The 20,930-nt window shown below is 38.0% G+C and overlaps 1 protein-coding gene across 5 annotated transcripts in view; it reads right to left on the reverse strand.

The window, feature by feature from the left end:
- ZFYVE28 (zinc finger FYVE-type containing 28) overlaps window positions 1-20,930 on the reverse strand; it is a 142,440-nt gene that overhangs the window by 96,736 nt on the left and 24,774 nt on the right. The gene's annotated exons all lie outside the window — the stretch shown is intronic.

The following is a 20,930-nucleotide window of genomic DNA, read 5'->3' on the forward strand; positions in this document are numbered from 1 at the left end:
CAGGGGCTGGATGATTCAAGCAGTCTCTGTTCATAAATGTGTGTTTGGCAGGAGCAAGCTAAAAATCAGAAAATCAACCCAAGACAGAGATACTGATTTACATGAGTCACCTGGTAAGACCTACAACAAAAAAACCTGTGGGAATTCTAACCAGCCTTACAATATAACTTTACCATCCCAATTGCACACATAAAACTTGCAGAACAACCTTCAGCTCTTGTGCAGCCAGATTCAGGGTAGCCAGACTTCCTCCCTGATTTTTTTGGTTACCCAGAAAAAGATGACTGTCTTCTTAATCTCTGTTGACAAGAGAAACCTACCCTGAAGAACACCAAAGCATCCCTTCCCAATAGTCTTCTAAAGGTTGCCTACAACAGGGAAATTAGGCTGGGAAGCTGAACACAGAGCAAAAAAAAGAGCCAAAAGAAAACACAGCCAAACACACTGAGCCAGTATACAAGTCTGTCGCAACAAAACACCTCAGGTAAAGCTCTAGTATACCTTACAAACAGTATAATTTCCTTTTTGTCATCTAAATAGGAAATACAAGTAGCTAAGGTAAAGCAATTATTTTTAAAAAGACATGTTCATTAATATACACGCTGGGTAATAGGAACTTTAAAGGACCTCTTGTCCAGCCCTCCTGCTGTAGGCAAGGGCATCTTTCACTAGATCAGGTTGCTTCATAGATTTTTTTTCCTACTTAAAGCATTAAATTCTGTCCTGGCCTTGACTGGGCCTCTCATGCTTTTTCAGAGCATATTATTGCTGCCAGTGGTTGCATAAGAGAATTACTGAGATTTTCAGAAATGTCACCAGAAGTAAAACCACCTAACCCTAGGAACAAAATGGAAATGCAATCATCTGCAAGTTTTCCCACACACATTATTTTTCACAAGCAGTAACCTGGAATTATGGTACTTTTAGGATGCTCCCTCTTAAAGCAAAAATCCATTTTAAGAAATTATGTGTTTTTACAATTACACTTATGTGTAAATATATTACAACCCATTTTCCACAGAATTTTTTTTATCTGGCAGATAAAAACAGGAAAGCAATAAAAGAGACCTGGTGCATTTGGCAAGTTCCTACTGTCTTCAGCTAAAATAAAAAATGTAAAAGAAAAGATCAGTTAGGCTTTAAATACAGAGTTCTGCTGTGAGTCTAATGCAGGCCCTGTAGCAGCGAGATTATGTGATTATTTCTGGATGCTGCAGTCATGTGGTTGCACAGCAAAGCTTTTGTCAGAAACATGACACAATCCCATTGCACTCAAACTGCTGGCAGCAACTTGCAGTTTTGCATTTTGCTCCAACACACCCCCAGTGATGGGAGGGAGCCACCAGCTTGCCAGTCTCTGTGAGTCAGAATCGATATTCCCTGGGCAGTCAATCAAAAAGCTCATTTCCCTCTTTTGTTTTTACTGTGGATCACACTCACTGGTTCCCACCAAACCACAGAGCATTAGAACCCACCCCCCAAACCTTGCTTGGGAGATAGTCTGGCTAAAGATGGCAGAATAAGGAATTTTTAAAGTTTTGCTTTGCATCTACTATTACAGTCTCTTCCCCTCTAGTACAAGCAGGATTTATAATAACCAATCCTGTAACAAAGGATACACAATATGTGATTATCTATCCCATAAAGCATCTGCTAGGATATATTATTCTATGTTACTCCTTCAGTCAAGATTCAGGTATGTTTTTCAAGAATCATCATATAATCTCTCATTGTGCTTTTCAGAAAAACATCGCCCTTGATAAAATTATTCACTGTACTTCATCTTAATGACAAACTCACTTGTTTAGCTTCAGCTACTTTCAGACTGCCTTAGACTCAGAATACTTAAGCATTCAAGTGCTACATGTACTTAGAAACAAGGAAATAAATAATGCATAGAATACTAACCATTAGGTATACAATTGACAACTTCTATAAAAATTAAATTGTTAGATGCAAAACAACAAAACATTTATAAAGGCAGGTTCTAAGGAAATACACATTTGGCTATGACATGACCCATCATTTGTTGTTTTCTTTTATAAGTACTATATAGTCACAGACATGCAAATGGACTGCTAGAAAGTACCTGATCTTAATAACAAACTTCCAGGTAACTGGCATTTAGACATTAAAAAAAAAAAATCTTCTAAATCGATGACTTTCATGGTATATTATTGCTAAAAACTTGTAGAAGTGCTCAGCAAATAAAACCAATTCATCTAACAAAGCTCAGCAAAATGCTTTTAAAACCAAAGAATCATATTGAAGTCATAGAAACCCACAGCCACCATAGGAGTACTCCAGAAAACACAGAAACAATTCTATAATGAAGAAACTCCCATTCCTAGATTCAGATGAATTCATTTAACATTGGGATGAGCTTTCCTGTGGCTATGAACACACTTCATTCAACTGCTGTGAGACTTAAGGCAAAGAGCAGAGTCCAAACACCAGTCTCTGGAGTCCTCCTAGAAAAAAGTTCCTAAATTGTGGTTTTAAGAGGCATCATAACACCTGCCAGCAGGGCTCTTGGCTGGAAGTGGAGTCAGATGTGATTTACCAACAGTAACAGCTAATGCTTCAGCCTTTGCTTATTCCTGTAATAAAAATGCAAGCTATATAGGCAGAATCTTATTTACTATGAGGGTGACAAGGCACTAAAACAGGCTGCCCAGGGAGGTTGTGGGGTTCCCTTCTCTGGAGATATTCAAACCTGGATGCAGTCCTGTGTAACATGCTCTGGGTGATGCTGCTTCAGTGGGAGAGTTGGACTGGATGGTCTCCAGAGGTCCCTTCCAACTCTGGTAATTCTGTGACTGGCAATAAATGTTCCCTGCCATATTTCTATTAGCCGGGCTGAAGGCTACCTGATGTACCAGCACTTTTCCCCTGAAACCCTCCCCAAACTCTTTACAAATTTTTTATGATGTCTGTTATAACAGCAAGCTGTGTGATTTCAGCCTGCAAGAGCCAACATCCCCAGGACACAAAGCTTTTGCTGCTCTACCTGGCTGAACTTGGCACACGTCTGCACACAGAAAGCTCAGAATAGCACACAGGGGGTGAGGCAGAGTTTAATGCAGACTCAACTACAGCTGAATGCATAAGCAGCAATTTGCTTTTTTTCCTTGGGAACATGCTAGATGAGCCAAGCTGTAACAAACTCTGCTGTAATTGGTTAATGATTTTGAAGTTCTGAAAAAAGTCAGAAAATGAAGAGCATTTGAGTAATGAAAGCTCGAAAAATAATATTTTGTACTTTCACTATTTACAGGTCTCAGTTTGAAGAAAAAACAGGGGTATCAACTGTATAAGTAACAGCACACAATGGTTGGGCATCCTGCTCATAGTCAAACAGCACAGTTCTGGGGTACAGCAGGGGAATACTGAGAGCTCACAACACATCTGAAGCTTCTGGGAGTTGTGTAGAATAAGGGTGGATATGAGATAAAATGCAGCTCCAACTCTCAACCTGACCAGCCAAAACCAGTGCCTTCCTGCTATCTTCTTGCATCTTTGTACAGCATCTATAAACCCATTCTATAATTAGAAACCCATTATGTAACCACGAATTCAGCCTTATGGCACAGACATGCCACCTTTTAAAACCTTTACAGCCATGCCACAAAAAGCATCTTAATAATTTGACCTGTTTACAGTAAAGCATAAAAAGAAATAAAATCTTTTTAAGACAAAGGCATGAAGGCTACAGAAATACTGTTTTCTCAGTAAGCTGAAATAATACTTTTAAGAGGAGGAGAAAAAAACAGCAAGGGGAGAAAGCAGACAGCTGCATTTTGGGAAGAGTTACCCTGTGCATAGATATATCACTAACATAAAGGTTTCTTTACCACTTTTTAGGATGGATTGTTTTAAGCCTAGAAAGTTTCAGACACTTTGTAGCCACTTCCCACGTTACCTTAACTCCTACTACAATTTTTCTCCCACTATAATTACATAAGCAAACTCAATCTTCTTTGTATCAGATGATGACTCTTGCTGTATCTTTCTAAGGTGTCAAATAAGGTTTAGGTATTTACTGTGTATTTGAGATTTTCATCTTAGAATAAAGCATCTAAACACAATATTTCTCAAAACTAGCTGACTTTTTTATATACAGACTTTCAAGCAAGTCACCATGCAGTCTCACCAGAAAATCTTTGAGAAAGGGAGAACTAACACTGACTGATGGCATAAATACCATTTTGAAAAAGAAAGTTCAAGTGCAAGTGGGACAGTCTTCCTAATTCATAGTATATATTTAAATTCTGGGAACCATTATAATGACCAAAACAGTCCAAGCTTGGATAAAAGTGTCACAAGATTAATTTGGGCCTATGCTAAAATACTACCAGTGACTGCAGTGTCAAATAAGAGGTTTTTTCTTGGCTTCATGAGCTTGAGTTAGAAATTCCAATTCATTCACATCCATAAAACATCACATTTTAAGCACTGCACTTGATGGAGGATATTTTGTAAAGGCTGGCTATTCATATTCTACCCAGGATCCTGGATATTACAGCATTAAAAACAGAGATTACAGATTACTAAGTGACTTTTTTTAACAGTACTTAAAAGGTAATCACTGTAAACAGCAGCAACAAGAGAAAAAAGTTGATTATTTAGCTATTTTGGACTCATACGATGAGCAGATTTATTCACTGTAACTTTCAGACTTCCCCATGGCTAATCAGAGCCTTTTTAACTGTCCTGTTTGCCCATCAGTAAAAAACAGCATAAAACTAAATCAAGAAAACATACTGCGGGCTTCCTTTCCTGTCTTTCAATTTCTTTCACCTCTATTCTGCCAGATTAACTCAGCAGAATTAAAGTGGATTTGAAAGAGAATTCTTTAATCAAAATCATCAGTTATCTGCTAAAACTAACTAGCTTTAGGCAGCTTTCCCTATAATATTATGGACTTCAAAGATGAAATATAATGGGGAGCTTTTACCTTTTTTAAAAGCATCTTTGTACCTTTGTTTCCTTCCACAGATCTGTGAAACCCTAGAGACAACAGACTCTAAGATAATGTGACATCTTTCTAAATAAACTTTGTCAGGATGCTTTTTCATTGTTAAATTCTGCTTGGCTAATAACAACCTATTCTGCACAGTTTCCTCCTTGAGCCATTACCATAATAAAATTTGGTGACATTTAGAGCTGAGGAAGACCATTTGTTTGGACAGTTAGCATCTTTGACAGCCTAATTTTTATCAAGGACAGGAGAAGAAATGATCTCTCACTAACACCACATATATCACAAATGAGATCAGTTTGTGCTTTTCATTATTCTCCACGGATTACCTTTGGAAAGGCAAATGCACTGCTGCATTAACACACCTCATTGTGTGTCAATACAACTCATAATTGTACAATTTTGAAGGCAGAGAGATGTAAGGGAAAGAGATTTCTTAGGGGAAATCAGGAAATGAGAGGAGGATGACTCAAACTGATGAATTCACATTTCTAACTTTCTTCTTATGTATAAATTAAAAGAGAGAATTCATATTTAATTCATGCATTCAGAAATCTGGTAGAGATGAAGATACACATTTAGTCCATAAAAAGAGGTCTCTATCCTAGCAGTGCCTACTTACAAAGCACCACAAAGATTATAGGCTGTAAAGAAATCTTCACATAACCACAGCCCCAGACCCAAGTTTGCACATCAAAAGATAAAAGCTCTGCAAATTCCATGAAGTGCTGTAGAGAAAACAAACTTACTAAGAAGCCAAACAAGGTAGAACATAGTGTTACAAAATCATTACAGGAGGCTGAGTTCCCTCCATCCAATTTCACCCAGTCCTGGGGCAGAAGGAGCATCAAGCTCCCATTCACCCACCCTTCATATCCTGCAAGCACACCACAGGCATTGGAAAAAACCAACCAACAAGATGATTAAAAATTGCACATCCTTCCACAGCTCCACATAGATCTGCACAGGCATCTCTACATGGACATATCCACAGGGAACTTGTTAACTGGATACATTTATTCTATGATATTACAGAAATTAGGAAATAATAGTTAGAGATAGGAAGCAGGTTTTTCTTCCACCCCAGGTACCAACAGCACTGTTACCCAATTCCAATCTTAAAAGTATCTCCATCTCATTTCTAAGCCATCAAGCATTCAGTATTTAACAACACTGACCTCAGTTAGAAGCAGAATGAAACAAATACAAATGAAATAAAACATCATACATAGAGGCTTAGTGCAACCATAGAAATTCATACAATACAAATTCATAGTACTCATTTAGCTCAACTTGAGGATCACCCTTCGTGTCTATGCACAGGCAAAAATGTAAATAAAGGATGCTGGGGATCACTTGTCTTTTCCTGCAGCCTGCAGTGGCCACTGAAGACCACACACCACTTTTTACACAAAATTCCTGTAACTCCTACCGTGGAAAAAAATGTAACAGAAAGACAACTAACAGAAAATAAGATGCATTCAAGTAGCATACTGAGGGAAAAATAAAAACAAGCTGTAACTTGCAATAAAAGTCTTTTCTGTTCTCTTGGAGCCTTTGCAGTTACATTAGCTTAAACAATCTGGTCCTTTCTATCTACAACTTGACAAGAACATTCCTTTAGTGGCTGACATGTAGCAACAAACCACATCCAGAATAAAAACAAACATATCAGGGTGGTAAATGCCATTAAAGGAAAACAGAAGGAAGAGGAAAATATTTCTAAACAATTTAGCACCAAAACTAAGTGAAATTTTCCATTCTTTCAGCCACCCTTCCCAATTCTTCCTTATACATTGTATCCCTGCTCTCACACAGATTCTCCAGATGAGCAGACTACAAAAGGTTAAGAAAAAACTGAGTATTATGCATGTGTTCAAATCGGTGTTTTCAGAAAGTTCTTTATATGAAATTAAAAAAACAAACCACAAAGTAACATATTTACTTCTATTTGGAATTTCTTTTTGCCCAGTAGTGATAAGAGTTCTTACTACTGGCTTGAAATTATCCTTATGCCAGTATGATACAAAACAGTAGACTCGACCAATTTTTCAACAACCGTGCTCTTTTGCTTTCCAAGGTCAAGGACATGAAATGCTGGCAGCTTTTATGACTGACATGGCATCCAGACTTGATTTATATTCCAGACTTCTAATAGTAGTTACAAACATTTTACTTTTTCAGATGTATGTATGAATCTGGAATTACGTGAATGCACAGTGAATCTATGGCAATCACTTGCATGTCCAAAATGTGATTATTCAAAGTCATCTTATGGACACATTGTGAAGTAATGCAACACGCTTCTCTCACTGAAAAGTTTATGTATTCTCCTATTCCATACATAATACTGGAGCTTATTAAAATTTGGTTTTGTTTTTTCTATTTTTAAAGTAGCAAGGGATGACACTGATTTTGTGTATGTGTGTGTGCTCTGACTGAACAGCATGTCAAATATGCCATTTGAGATTTCATATTTTTAGCCTTACAGTTTAAATAATTAGCCTTCAAAAGCCTGCATGTGGATTTATAAGTGCTGTCTGAAGAATTCACTTGAGCAGCTTTAAAATACTCAAAAGGAGAGAGCATAACATCTGTCCATGACAAGCTGCTGAAAACCAGGCAGTAAGCCAAGCACTCCTCAAAGTTCCAGCCCAGCAAAATCAGAAAATCTTGAGCAGCTGTAAATAAAGCAAGAACTGCTTTTAATGTTAAATCAAAGAAATATAAAAGCTTGCAATGAGCATATGGCAGATGCTCCATGAAGTTTATCAAAGGAATGAGGCAAAGCTTCACCAGTCCATACCAACATATTCGATATTATTATGATTTTATTGATGAAGATATATTGTGTCTTTCAAAATTACATTAGATTTAAAATATCACGAGGGCTTCATTGCTCTGCAAAACTAAACTGATCCTCCTGAGGAGTTCGCTATTCAAACTGACAAGAGAAAAACTAGACAGTGCAAACTTGTAGAAGAAAAAAGTGTTAAACAAATTAATACTTTAGGGTGCTTTTGTCCATGAGGTTCATATCCTGAGTCTTCCTAGAGATTTCAACTGTCTTTTAGTGGTTTATGTCATTCTGAGGAAACAAGAATTAAAATTATATTACAACAATGACTAGGAAATTATTAAAAGATATTTTAAAAATTAAGGAAAAAACCCCAAACTTATTTTATTACTTAAAAGGAAACCACTCTCTTTCAAGAAGGAAAATATCACCTCTTTCAATACCAAGAAAATGCAAAGGCTTTTCTAGCAATAAGGGCCAGTAAAATGTTTTTGAACGTGTTACATAAAAAACAGTCTCAAGCATGAATTCTTGAGCTAGGAAATAAAACCTGAGCAAAATTTTCAACATGCACAGTCCCATGATATCAGTATCTCAAAACAGTATTCTACTATCAGACTTTCTTCTATGTAACAGATTTAACATTTTTCTTTTTCTGCCTTCTGCCAGAACACTGCCAGACCATATAAGATGGGAGTCAAGGGGGGAAACTAAAAAAAAAAAAACCTTCACAGAAATCACTTTTTCTTTTCATGTGTGATACCATATCAGCATTTGTCAAAAGACAAATGGGAAAGATGCTGAGCAAGCCTTAGGGCTACCTGGAGAAGTGCCACAGTGCAACTGATGCTTCCCTGCTGTGGCCCTGCCTCTCAAGATGCATTGGTTGGCACCACAGAAGCTGTGAGAGAGGAACAGACCCTGCAGCCCAGCCAAAGGGGAGTGCAGTGCAAAAGCCATCTGTGTGAACCTGATATTCTAAACGTGTCACACAGGAAGGCTGCAAAACATACAAAGCTGACTCTGTGGGGGAAACTCAGTGCCATGAGGTAAGGGAAGAGCTGATGATGGAACTGAAGGAGAGCCCTGCAAGGTGGGGCTGGAAGTGCTGCTGAACAGGTTTGCCAAAATTCACTCAGGGAACCACGTAATAAGGGATTTCTCATGTAGGCATCCATAGCCTGGCTATTTATTGTCTGGTGCTTTCAAAGCACTGGCAGCCTGGAACCACTGCTGCAGGAGGCTGTTACTGCTCTTACACCATGCTGCAGGAACAGGGTGAAGTGAGGTGTTCAAACTGCAGCTCCCAAAATACAAATGCCTAGTGACAGGCAACATGCTCAGGAGGAACCTGCGCACAGTAATTACCTTTGCTGTCAGTCTAAAACAAGTCAAGCATAGTTTTTCAAAAATTGTACAAGCCCACAAACTTTTTTGTTTATTGTTTTTTGTTACTGCTATTGTTTAAGGTTGGGGGGTACTTAAGAGACTAGTAGGGCATTGATTCTCTGAATATCCTTTCTTGGCTTTATTTTGGTCTTGGAAGGGACAGTTTGTTATTGCAAACTTTGTATATACCTGCCTTGGGACTAAGCAAATGGTATAAATGAAATCTAACTAGTGACAATTTCAGTATAAAAAGAATGGCTTATCTGAGCTGACTGACAGAGGAAAGCAGAACTGTTTATCAGGGATACATGGGAGTGATGGGACAGAATTAAATCGGTGATTTTACAAGAAAAATAAGGATCATCTAATTTAACTTGCGGCTGCCATGCAAGGAACTGGAGAATATTCTTCTAAATGTTATTCACCTTCAAGAGGAATTATTTCAGTTGGAATGCCATGGGAAACAATATGGCCCTGAAGTATCATAGTAAAAATAAAAATGGCATTCACAGCTTTCCCCCTAACATAGCAGATATTGACAAACTTATTTTTTCCATTAGTCTTCACAGGTTTTCCCTGAATCTATTTTGTATCTTCTATTGACCTAAGAGAATGAGTCTGTACAGACTCTGAGAAACATCATTTCAGTCTCAACAGGCAGTATTCAATCCTGCTCAGAGAAAACACAAGTTATCGTTGTCTTAAAGACTGAACAAAAAGAAACCAGAATTCATACCACAAACTTCTCTTACAAAATAAGATTTAGAGGGCACAATATTCCCTAATGGGATATCCCTACAATGTGATACGTCAATTTTATATAGAATGAACAAAGTTATTGTTTTCTCTCTTTTACACATGTAACTAAAATTACTTTAAATGTATTTTTATAAATCGCTAGGGAGTGTTAAAATTAAATTATTCAAGCACCATCCCAAAATAATATGAAGCAACTAGAGTATTAAACTCCATAAAACCAGTAACAACAACCAGCAACTAACGATCACAAATAATTCATCCAACATTAGAAAAGGGCACCAGTTCCATATAAACCAATCATGCTGCTGGTATTACAAATTATGTATTAGTTTATAAGGACTGGTGTTAGGAATAGCTGAGGTGCAAGAAGAAACCACAAAAAATACTAGGAAGACAATTTTTTTTATTAAAAAACATACAGAGGAACTAGGGATGAGGATACTCAGAATAAACCATCTGCAGTGTACACAAAGACCTCACACTCAGCCATCTTCCTTTGCTACCTTTCTGTGTGTTCAGACATGGTGAGCAAAATGCTGATGGGAACTTGTGGATTTATCAACTGCAAGACAATTTCTTGTCTTTATGTGAAACACTGTGAATCACAACTATCACCATCTATCATCTCACAGCCTCCACAACTTGGTACAAATCACTTTATATTGGTAATACTGCAAAGCAGTTTGGTTTTTTGAAATGGTTTTAAACAAAAGACTGGTGTGTATGGCTTCCAGGAACCCCCACAATGGTAATATCCTAATACCAGTATTACCAGCATGATACAAAATGCTACAGGATCTTACTGTTTCAAAGAAAAAGAAACAAAACCACAAAACTTCACTGATATTTGTAGCTAGACTAGGGAAAGCAAGAAGGGCTTGGGGCTGGGATGAAGCCTTTGACACGTTTCCCACAGCATTCTCCTGGAGATACTCTCAGCTCATGGCTTCTCGGGTCAGGTCTGTGCTTTGCTCAGTAAAAAACTGGATGGTTGGGCCCCAAGAGTTGTGGTGAATGGAGTTAAATCCAGCTGGTGGCTGGTCACGAGTGGTGTTCCCCACAGCTCAACGTTGGGGCCATTTCTCTTCAATATCTCTATCAAATATCTGGACAAGGGGATCAAGTGCAGCTACAGCAAGTCTGCAAATGACACCAAGTGTTTATCTGTTTGAGGCTAGGAAAGCTCTGCAGAAGAGCCTGGACAGGATAGATTGATGGGCCAAGGTCACTGTATGAGATACAATAAGGCCAAGTGTTAGGTCCTGTACTTGGGTCACAAGAACCCCAGGCAATGCTACAGGCTTGAGGAAGAGCAGCCAGAGAGCTCCTGGCAGAAAAGGGCAAGGTGGGTGTCAGTATTTTCTCCCAGGTTACAAGTGATAAAACCAGAGGGAACAGCCTCAAGTTGTGCTAGGGGAGGTTTGGATCCGATACTAGAAAATATTTCCTCACTGGAAGTCAAGCATTGGAACAGGCTGCCCAGGGAAGGGATGGAATCATGATCACTTGAGGTGTTTAAAAGACACATAGGTGTGGTACTTCAGGACAAGTTTTAGTGGTGAAATTGGCAGTGCTGGGTTAACAGCTGATGATCTTAAAGGTCTTTTTGAATCTAAAGGATTCTATGATTCCTACTCAGACACCTTGGTTTCACAAGGGTTTTGTGTTAATTTAAGGAAAAGGAAGTACACAAAACCAGCAAGGTCTCTTCTTTTACTCAAAAGCAGCCAACTGCAGCATCCCCTTCAACCTGGACATCACTCAGGTGATGTTTCATAACCCAGGTTATGAAAACACAAAATAAGCTCCTTTTAGCTAAGAATCTTATCTCAGTGCTTCTGCTCATCTTTCACCTCTCCAGGATGTTCTTTTCTCTTCCCAACCTAACATCCACCTCGGGGTTGTTGTACATTGCTCTGAAATTCCTGAATATTTGAAGAGAGAAAGAGCTTTAGGATTTCCAGTCATAAACAGGGGAACAAGATATGCCCAGCATGCTAATTAAGCCCATGAGCAGGTTAGCTACAGCCACATTTTTTTATGATTACATAGCAGGAGGGAAAAAAAAAAAAAAAAGCAACAAAGAGTTCCCATAAGGGAGCAGCAGGGAGGAAAGCAAACAACACAACCAGAGAGTTGACCTTTCCATATTAACTAAACCTCCTACCTATTGCTGGAGTTACGTGGGGTATGTAGCTGAGGCAGGAAAACAAAGAAAATTAAGGAAATGACTTATGTGTCTTTATGTGTCTGTTACAACAGTGAAGAGGGAGGCAGTGAAAAACAGCACCAAGTAAGTCTACGTGGTCACAGCAACCAACTAGGGTATTGCTTTGAGTGACTTCAGGAATCTAAATGCAACGAGAAAACAATTTATTTGGTACAGTCAATGGAAGCACTGAATTCAGAGAAAAATGACAGGAGTTTGCTCAAGGAGTTTTATATTTGTGGATGTACAAAAAGGCTGTGTCATACTGATGTGATGCCAAGAGGATTTGCAAAAACAGAGACAGAAATCAGACTACATCTAGTCAAGAGTCTGAAAACAGAACACCAGTGAGAATCAAGGGAAATACCAGCATCGTGGGACCATCCAAAAGTAATGATCACGAACCATGCAGGAGCTAATGCAGAAATCCACTGCAAAGGTACTGAGCACATGTTGAACTTGTACTGTTTGCTCAAGCAACTTTTCCCAGTGAAATGACTTTGTTCCCTCATCCTCTTCCCAGAATAGAAAAAGCTACAGGTGACAAAGCAAGAACATCCTCTTCCTTTCTGCATCATCTCCAGTGTTGACATTCTGCACGGGATAACCTTGCAGCAGCTACACAACACAATGGCTTCTACATTCATCTCCTAAATCTGAGCTCTGGATCATTCCCAAAGTGGCACCGCTGCCCACGTCACCACTTCATTAATGGTGCTAACACCTGCAAAAAACCCCAAACCAAACCCAAAAAATGAACAGCAGACATCAGGCATGGATCTTGCATCAGCTTTCCTGGGCCACCCAAAGCTCTGGAATAGGAAGGGGCTGGCTGCCTCCTCTGCCAGAACTCCCCTGCAGCTGGGAGCCCAGGGCAGGTGGCACCAGCACCAAGTTCTGCAGAGTCCACAGCCCTTTCCTATCATCAAGTATCAAGCAGTTTGACTTCATCTTTTCAGTGAACTGGGCTGTTAAGATACAACAACAGCAGAAAAAAGAAGCTGGAAGACATGTTTTTTTTATTAATACAGTGAAATTTCCTCCTTATAGCTAGGTATAGTGTGCCAAGTTTATTTTTTTAATGCCTTCAGGGCTAAAGCTCAGAAAATAAGAGCTTTGCAGATGCCAGTAACAGTGGTTCCCTTAAAGGTGCATACAAGAAACTACACAGTATCAGGAGCTGCAAATGGAGCATCACAGAATTTAAAAGTATTTTGTATTGGTAGAGAAATTGGACTGTTCAAAAATACTAACACTGTTTTAAAGAACTCACTCCTGTATTAAAAGAATTTCAGAAACATTTCCATTATAATACTGATGTTGTCAATTTATCACAACTCTGCAGAGCAAGCTTGCAAATCAGTATTTTTTAGACAGCATCATGGTAAGCAGCCTTGCCCTATGACAAAAACAAAAGGTTTAAATAGGAGTTCAGTTATGATAAAGCAAGTGAGAAAGGAAAAAACCAACCTTTTCTCACAAAGAAAATTCTCGAAATGTAAAACAATTACAAGCAGTTCTGTAAGTAATAATTCTGAACTCAGAGATGAAGTCTGGCACATTAATACCCACCTCTGGGAAAGCCAAAAGACAAGCAAATTGCTACACAAATATCTCTTGCTTATTGGTTGCTATGATGATTCTTATGAGAGCTTACTGTAATTGTATGATTTTATAAAACACAGTCACTGTGAAGCTGAGATTTATTTTACAGTAATATTTACAGTATTTTGCAACTTTCATAACAACACTGCACCTGCACAGGGAAATCTGTCTGGTGCTGGACTTTACCAAAGCCACCACATAAAGAATAGGATCTCTAAGATAAAATCAGACTTGTAATAAACTAAAATACCTGAATTTTCACAGTCCTTTCTTATTACTTTGCTGACTCAACTGGACTGAATGTTTCCTTTACCAGATGTTCTCACAATTAGAACAAAAGCAAACAAAAAGCTAAGCATTCAGAAATGTTCTAATTTCCTGATAAAAGCTACCATTGCCACTTTTCAGAAAGACAAGGACAAGAGATAAAAAAAAAAAACCTCTCAAGCCATTCAGCATATTGTCTTAGAATGATTCTAAAACTATTTTATGAAATACTTGCAATAGAACCATAATTTTCATTTTTTCCTAAAGTCATGATAATATCAGGGACTTTAAAAAGTACTTCCAGTCTGCCAACTTCTACTAGCTTGTTGCTAAAATGAGGGACAAATTTCTGCACTTATTTCCTATTCAATACACAAAACACTGCCTACATTAAAAAGGTAACCACAAAACGGTCCCTGATCTAATGAAGAATATCACATAGTACATAATTACTGTGAAGAGATTGCTATAACTAATTTCCATGTGTATGATCCATGAAGAACTTAATGTTGTTCAGAGAACTGATCATAAAATACAAACACCAAGAGCTTTTCATATCAAAGAGCTTCTCCTTTTCAAGTAATACACAGAATTTTAGCCAGAGAAAGTTCATTCATCAGTTAACCCCCAGAGGAGGAAGTTAGATTGCTAATCAATTTATAAGAGCACCTACTGAGAAAGACTGAGTTAAGAGAAGCAGGTTACAGTCCCAGCTCAGGTTTTAGCAAGCCCTTTATCCTCCACTTCAATTTTCTCCTGGAGATTAGGTTTATCTTCACCTATAGATATGAAAGCTCTTGAGAGGAGACATACTGCATAAGTTTTAATCAATAAGATGCAATTTCAAACTTAATTCCTCCAAAGTACATTAAGAAAGCACAAGAAAAGGGATACAGTTCTTCAATTCTAATTGCATACATTTGTACTCCCAACTCAATTCTCAATACACAAAATAGAATTTCATAAAAGACTGCTGACTTCTCACTTACCTAACAAGCAGAACCTACTAAATCACACCAATAAGGGAAGAGAATAAAGAACTACTTCATTCTTCCTTGAAGCATGCACAAACCCAATTAAGTCAGTAGGCTAACATCAATCCTGAAAAAAATCATTCAACTTCAGGTATTCTGTATACCTGCTTACTCCTACTGTAGGCTCATCTTTAAAAATACGAGTTCTACATACTTGTTTCTTTTGAAAAAGAGAACTTTTCTTTCTAAAAAATAAGATTATGAATTGCTTATAGCAATAATTTTTAAGTTCTCTGAATCCTTAACACAAAACCAACACGAGTTGCAGAGAAATGTTTAACTGGCACTGTCAGACTCCTGTCTCTCTTGTGACCTAAAAATGGAAGGAAAACTGTACGAAAATATGTTGCATAATCTTCTCCCAAACAGCAGTTTAAATGCTCGCAAGATTAATGGTGGAAGGGCCACACTCAGACCACAGGAAATACTCACAAACTATGTGATTTCTAATCAAAGTTGAAATACTGTTACAATTGTAAGTCAAGCCACTTTTATTTTAGAAGTTATTCCTGGGAGTTCTTATTAACAACTACATTAACTGCAAATGAATGAAAACCAGAGTAGGTACAAGGATAAACATAATACCACGGCATTTGGATTCCCTTTCAGGCCATACAGTTCCTGCAGCACCCTCCTACATCTGCTTGAGACTGGCCAGGTTTCTTCCTAACTTGCTGAATACATCTAAGAGAGCTTCAGAACTCCAAAAATGTTATTTTTATTCAATCTGTTGTATTGTACTTTTTTGCAGCACTAATGCAGCCAACTTCGTAAATTTTTCCTGGGAATCCTTTTTCTTATTAATAGTTATTCTATTCTATTGTTGTTAATATTAGTCTTCTTAATATTTAAAAAACAAAGCATAAAAAGAGCTAAGGCAACGATTTACATATCCCAATGATATACAAATTTGCAGTATACACCAGGCTGTGCCAGAGTTTCAGTGGAGGCAACTCCACAACTAAAATGTTTTGGGTTTTGTGTCTTACCCTAGCAGACCATGTTTTTTCCAAAAAGATGCAGATTTATGCTACTGATCTCCAAAATGGGACAATACAGATTCAGTGGATGGACCACTCACTAAGGAACTGCCTGGATGGCTGCAACCAAAGAGTTGTGATCAATGGCTCAGGGTCCTGTGACAAGTGGTGTCCCTTGAGGGTTGGTACTGGGACCAGTGCTATTCAACAGCTTTGTTGGTGACACGGACAGTGGAATTGAATGCACCTTCAGCAGGTTTGCTGACAACACCAATCTGTGTGGTGAAGTCAACACCCTGGAGGACCCTTCCAACCACAGCCATTTTATGGTTCTATTCATGCTACACAGAAAGTAAAGCAAAAGGTGTAACAACCATGATAAATCCAATACAGAATCTGACATAGCACATCATGTCTAGACCATTGTTTTGCACTTGAGGAATTCCAAAACTGTAGTAATATAGGCACAAATTACTTATAATAGTCCAAGCTGGAATAAATATATAGAATTCCCACTCCTCTTGCTGCAAAGCTGCTTACTGCAGTTATTTGTAACGTGTAGCATTCAAACCTCCAAATAGATGTTTCTTCAAACATCACATTTGCTGTTTCTAAATCTAGTCTGCTCGTCTGAAATTTTTAACTGAGCTACAAAAATCACTGTTATATAAAGCACTCTTTCCTGATCCCAGTGATGCAAAATCTGAGTCATCACTTCAAAGCCTCCAACACACCAACACAAACCACATTCTTTTGAGTAGCAAATAAATCCCAAAGTGGTTTCTTCTGTCTTGCTTCTAAAAAAACAGCCTCAGCTTTCAACAGCAAATTCTAACTTTGTCAGTCAGGAGAAAATAAGCTCCACGCCCAGAAATGAAGGCTACTGAACAATACATACATCTTGTTTAACTCAAAATGAAAGTATTTCACAGACCTGTTAATTTTTAAAGCTTTTTAAGAAAAAAGAGGCTAAGAAAAACAACAAGTTACCAGTGAAATATTATTTTTACCTTTGCTAATTTCTTTTTCATAATTTCTACAGTGAGTTTGTGGTCTGGTTCCATGATCTGTACTAGAAAGGTGGGGGGGAGGGTAGGAAGGAAGTCAGAGCATCTGAAAGTTTAGGCACACAAACAAGTCACTGCCCAACATCTGAGTTATGGTGACTGCTGCGGATGTTCTTCACCAGCAGCAAATGCCAGGCAGTCAGACATCAGGATTCACTTAACAGTAGTTAAGCTAAATAAAATAATTGACCATTGCCAGAATTTCTAGACATCTGATGAATGTGCAATAATCTGTTGGTATTACATAGCTTTAAAAAAAAAACAGAAGAGGGTAAACCCTCTTATTTGAACATGGAAAAAATGCAAGTTAGTTTTGCTCGGGAAATGATCGTTCCTTGTTGGCTGGAGACAACTTCAACACTAGGAAATTCCTTCTTGAGTTTCAAGCACTTACACATCCTACCCACATGAGCCATGTAGCAACCTGCATGTGATGTTTCCTGCTATCCATCCAGGCAACAAATGGTGGGGACCATGAAAAGCCCAGCACTGTTGCAACAGTCCAGTAAGGAGCCCACTCAGAGTGGTATAATTTCTTGACTTGAAGGAAAAAACTTCGTTTGAAAAACTTTTCCTGGCAATCATGCTGCCAGATTTCAAAAATCACCACTGAACAGTTAATATACAGAGATTTTTCATCTTCTGATTAACTTCTCTGTTTAAGTTTCCCCAAAAATACAGACTCTAAAAACATGCTGGGAAGAGTGAAAGCACCATAGCATGATGACATCTGATAGTCCTCCAGTCAAGAAATCAAAAATTCAACAACTTTACTATATATGCAGCTATGAAGTAAACAGCTTATTAGCTAAGAGTAAGTAAGGTTTGCAAGTGTCTTCCAAGTAGATAGTCCACACCAAGTGTAACTCACAGTTTCCAAGAGCTACACTGTTATTACAAAACTCTAATAATGCCAATCAAGATAGGGGTATAAATAAATGTGCACACTTAAATACATGCAGATCTATAACCAAATGCACCTGAGAAGTCACAAGCCAAAGGCATCACTTTGGATGGCTTTTCCAAACAACAAGAAAGTGAAAGGATGCCCAGGCCAAGAGAAAAGCAGACAGATGCCAAGAATGAGCCCAAACCCACAGAAAGGAGTAGTACAGCACAACTGAGCCATGATGCTCTACATATCAACATACAATATCAACAGAAGACAATGGAGTTTCATTTCCTAAGGAACTCCTGTTGTCATCTTTTGCCATGACAGGGACCAGCGAGCACAAAGCACATGTATCAGCTCAGAACACAGCACCAGCACTAATGAAGTGCCTACAGCCACCTGACTTTATTCTCCTTAGGGAAACATTTTGGAAGAAAAAGTTTACAGTAAAAGTAATGAGCATTCAATGAAAAACAAACACACTCTAACAAAGTTTCATCTTTTGTCTTCCTAAAGAGGAATACTTCCAATTGAAACAAGGTCCCAAGTTTCCTCTTTTAATTTCTAGTGTCACAATCTATAATAAAAGTCTTGCCTCTTACCACAGAAGCAAAAGCTAAAAAGGTTATCTACATATATTGGATCATCTCTGACAAATACTGATGGTGCTGTATATAGCAGAAGTAGCCTTATTCTTGCTACTAGTTACTCTATTTTGAAAACTTAGTTACATTTCTCAGCTGTGTTCACATGACTTCTGGTAAGGCTATCCTTGAAAGCCATGTGAAATTCTAGGCTGTGAAAAAAACGTGTTTCTTCATAAAGGTGCTTCTTTATGATTAACTACTGTGTTACTAATTAGTATTATAATTTGTAATTAATTTTTAAACCTACTCCCTAACTACACTGTACTCTTATTTTAACTTATCACATAAAAAAAAGAGGACAAGGCAATCAACTCCTGTGAACATTACCTACTGGTTTAACTCTTTTAGTTCCTGGATGGGAAAAAAAAAAAAAGGTAAAAAAGCTAATGATTTTCCCATACTATTTTCCCTTGCCTTCACAACTAATCCCATCTCTATGTCAGCACACACAAGAGTTTCTCTGTGTCCCTCCCTTGAAAGCACAGCCTTCACCAGCAGGAATGCTGCAAGGGAACCAATATTCCTGGTACAACCAAGTAAAAAGGGCTCAGGGAAGAAGGCAGAGGAAGTTTTCACAGCCAACCCATGGAACCCCAGCCTTACTCAAGAAGAGCCTTCCATACCCATAAAAACCATGGCTCCAGATTCCTGGTTTGGGAAACAGTTTTCACCACATGCAGACCAACTTACAGGAATATGAGAAGAAAAAAAAAGGTACCAGAAATCATATTATACTATAATGAACAACAGAAGGAAATGCTGCATCTTTCCTTATGCTCCCTTCGTATTGAACAAAGCAAATAGTGAGTAAAACAGCACAGAAATTAAGTATAAATGAAAAGAAGGTACAAAATCTTTATCTCCAAAATAGCACAAACTGAACTACAAGAAATATCTGAAAGCCAAGCAGTTATTTTCCTGAGCTGAGCTTTGAGAAGACTTGTCTAACAGATCACCTGAACAGGCAGAGCAGAGAGAAAGAAGACAAGTTAGCCAAAGGCATTACACCAGCACACATAAATTAAAGCACATTTGACTCTTGTAAGGACATTCCCTTCAGAAAGATCAACCTGAAAAATCAAACTAAGGCCATCATCTCCTCTGCAAATGGGCATAATACACTTTAAAGATATTAATTTCTCCTTCAGTTAACTGAATCAACTCCCCTGAATGGGACTGGACAGGCAACCTCTCCAACATCCTAAGTGACATAAAAGAAAAAAAGCAAGCACATCTTATAAAACACTGCCTAATTGGCAAAGCTGTAGAAGATGTAAAAACACAAAGATTTGAAAGAGCAGAAGTTTCAGCACTTATTTCCTTCCAGGAAGGACAGCATTAAAACCTCAGTAAGGTCTAACGCAGCATCCTCCTCTCACGCCTGCAAGCAGGGCACTGACTGCTGGTTCATACAGGTTTTTCCTCCATTGGCTTTTGTTCCACATTATGCAGGAGCCATAAAACTCCCCTTACCCCAGAAGCCTCCACACCCTCTGCACCTGTGCAAAAATGCAGATGAACAACTGATGCAACACAAACCTTCAATGTACTGTATGGTGTGTATATTTCTAACAAAAAAACAGACTTAAAAACAGGTTTAAATATTGTGCCTGAATGTGTTCAGAAGTTTCGGTTTTATAAAACTACCTGGACTCACTTGTTTACTTTGGGCTGCAGAATTAGGATAATATGTATTTAACTAGTACAGAAGGCTTATCTCCTAGACTACTTGCTTCAGTATTAACACATCAAAAGTCTAGTTTGCCTAAGGATAACATGGTTTCCTTGGCACTCTCAGCCTTAAGAAGTCAACTAGCATTGGTTTCAAAACGAGTTTATCCCTGACACTTCCACATCATCTCAATTTAAGTGTATTATTTCAGCAAGATGTCATAGCTGACCCTTCATAGATTTGAAACTTATTGCAAATTTTAAAGAAATCAAATTCTAATACAGCTGACCAAAAATAAATCAAGATACACTGAGGTGCCTATTAATCTGACATTGGAAGTACAGAGCAAAATGGACTCCAAATAGGCTGCAGTAAGTGCAGGTAGCATTACAGTGATTTTGGTTTATGATTTGCTGTACTTCAGAAATTGCATAGAAACTTCACAATCTCAGTTGATGTTTAATCTACATGCTTTAATAAACAAGCATAAGTAAAGTTATCAAAGTTAATTCAGTGATGACATTTTAAAAGATAAAGAGAAAGTATTTATTAGTTACCTAGTAAAGAAAAAAAATATGCTAATTTCATGCTGTCCTTTGCTTCATGATGTGATCTCTGCATCCAAAACTCA

Source organism: Heliangelus exortis, chromosome 10, assembly GCF_036169615.1.
Source record: "Heliangelus exortis chromosome 10, bHelExo1.hap1, whole genome shotgun sequence".
NCBI lineage: Eukaryota > Metazoa > Chordata > Aves > Apodiformes > Trochilidae > Heliangelus > Heliangelus exortis.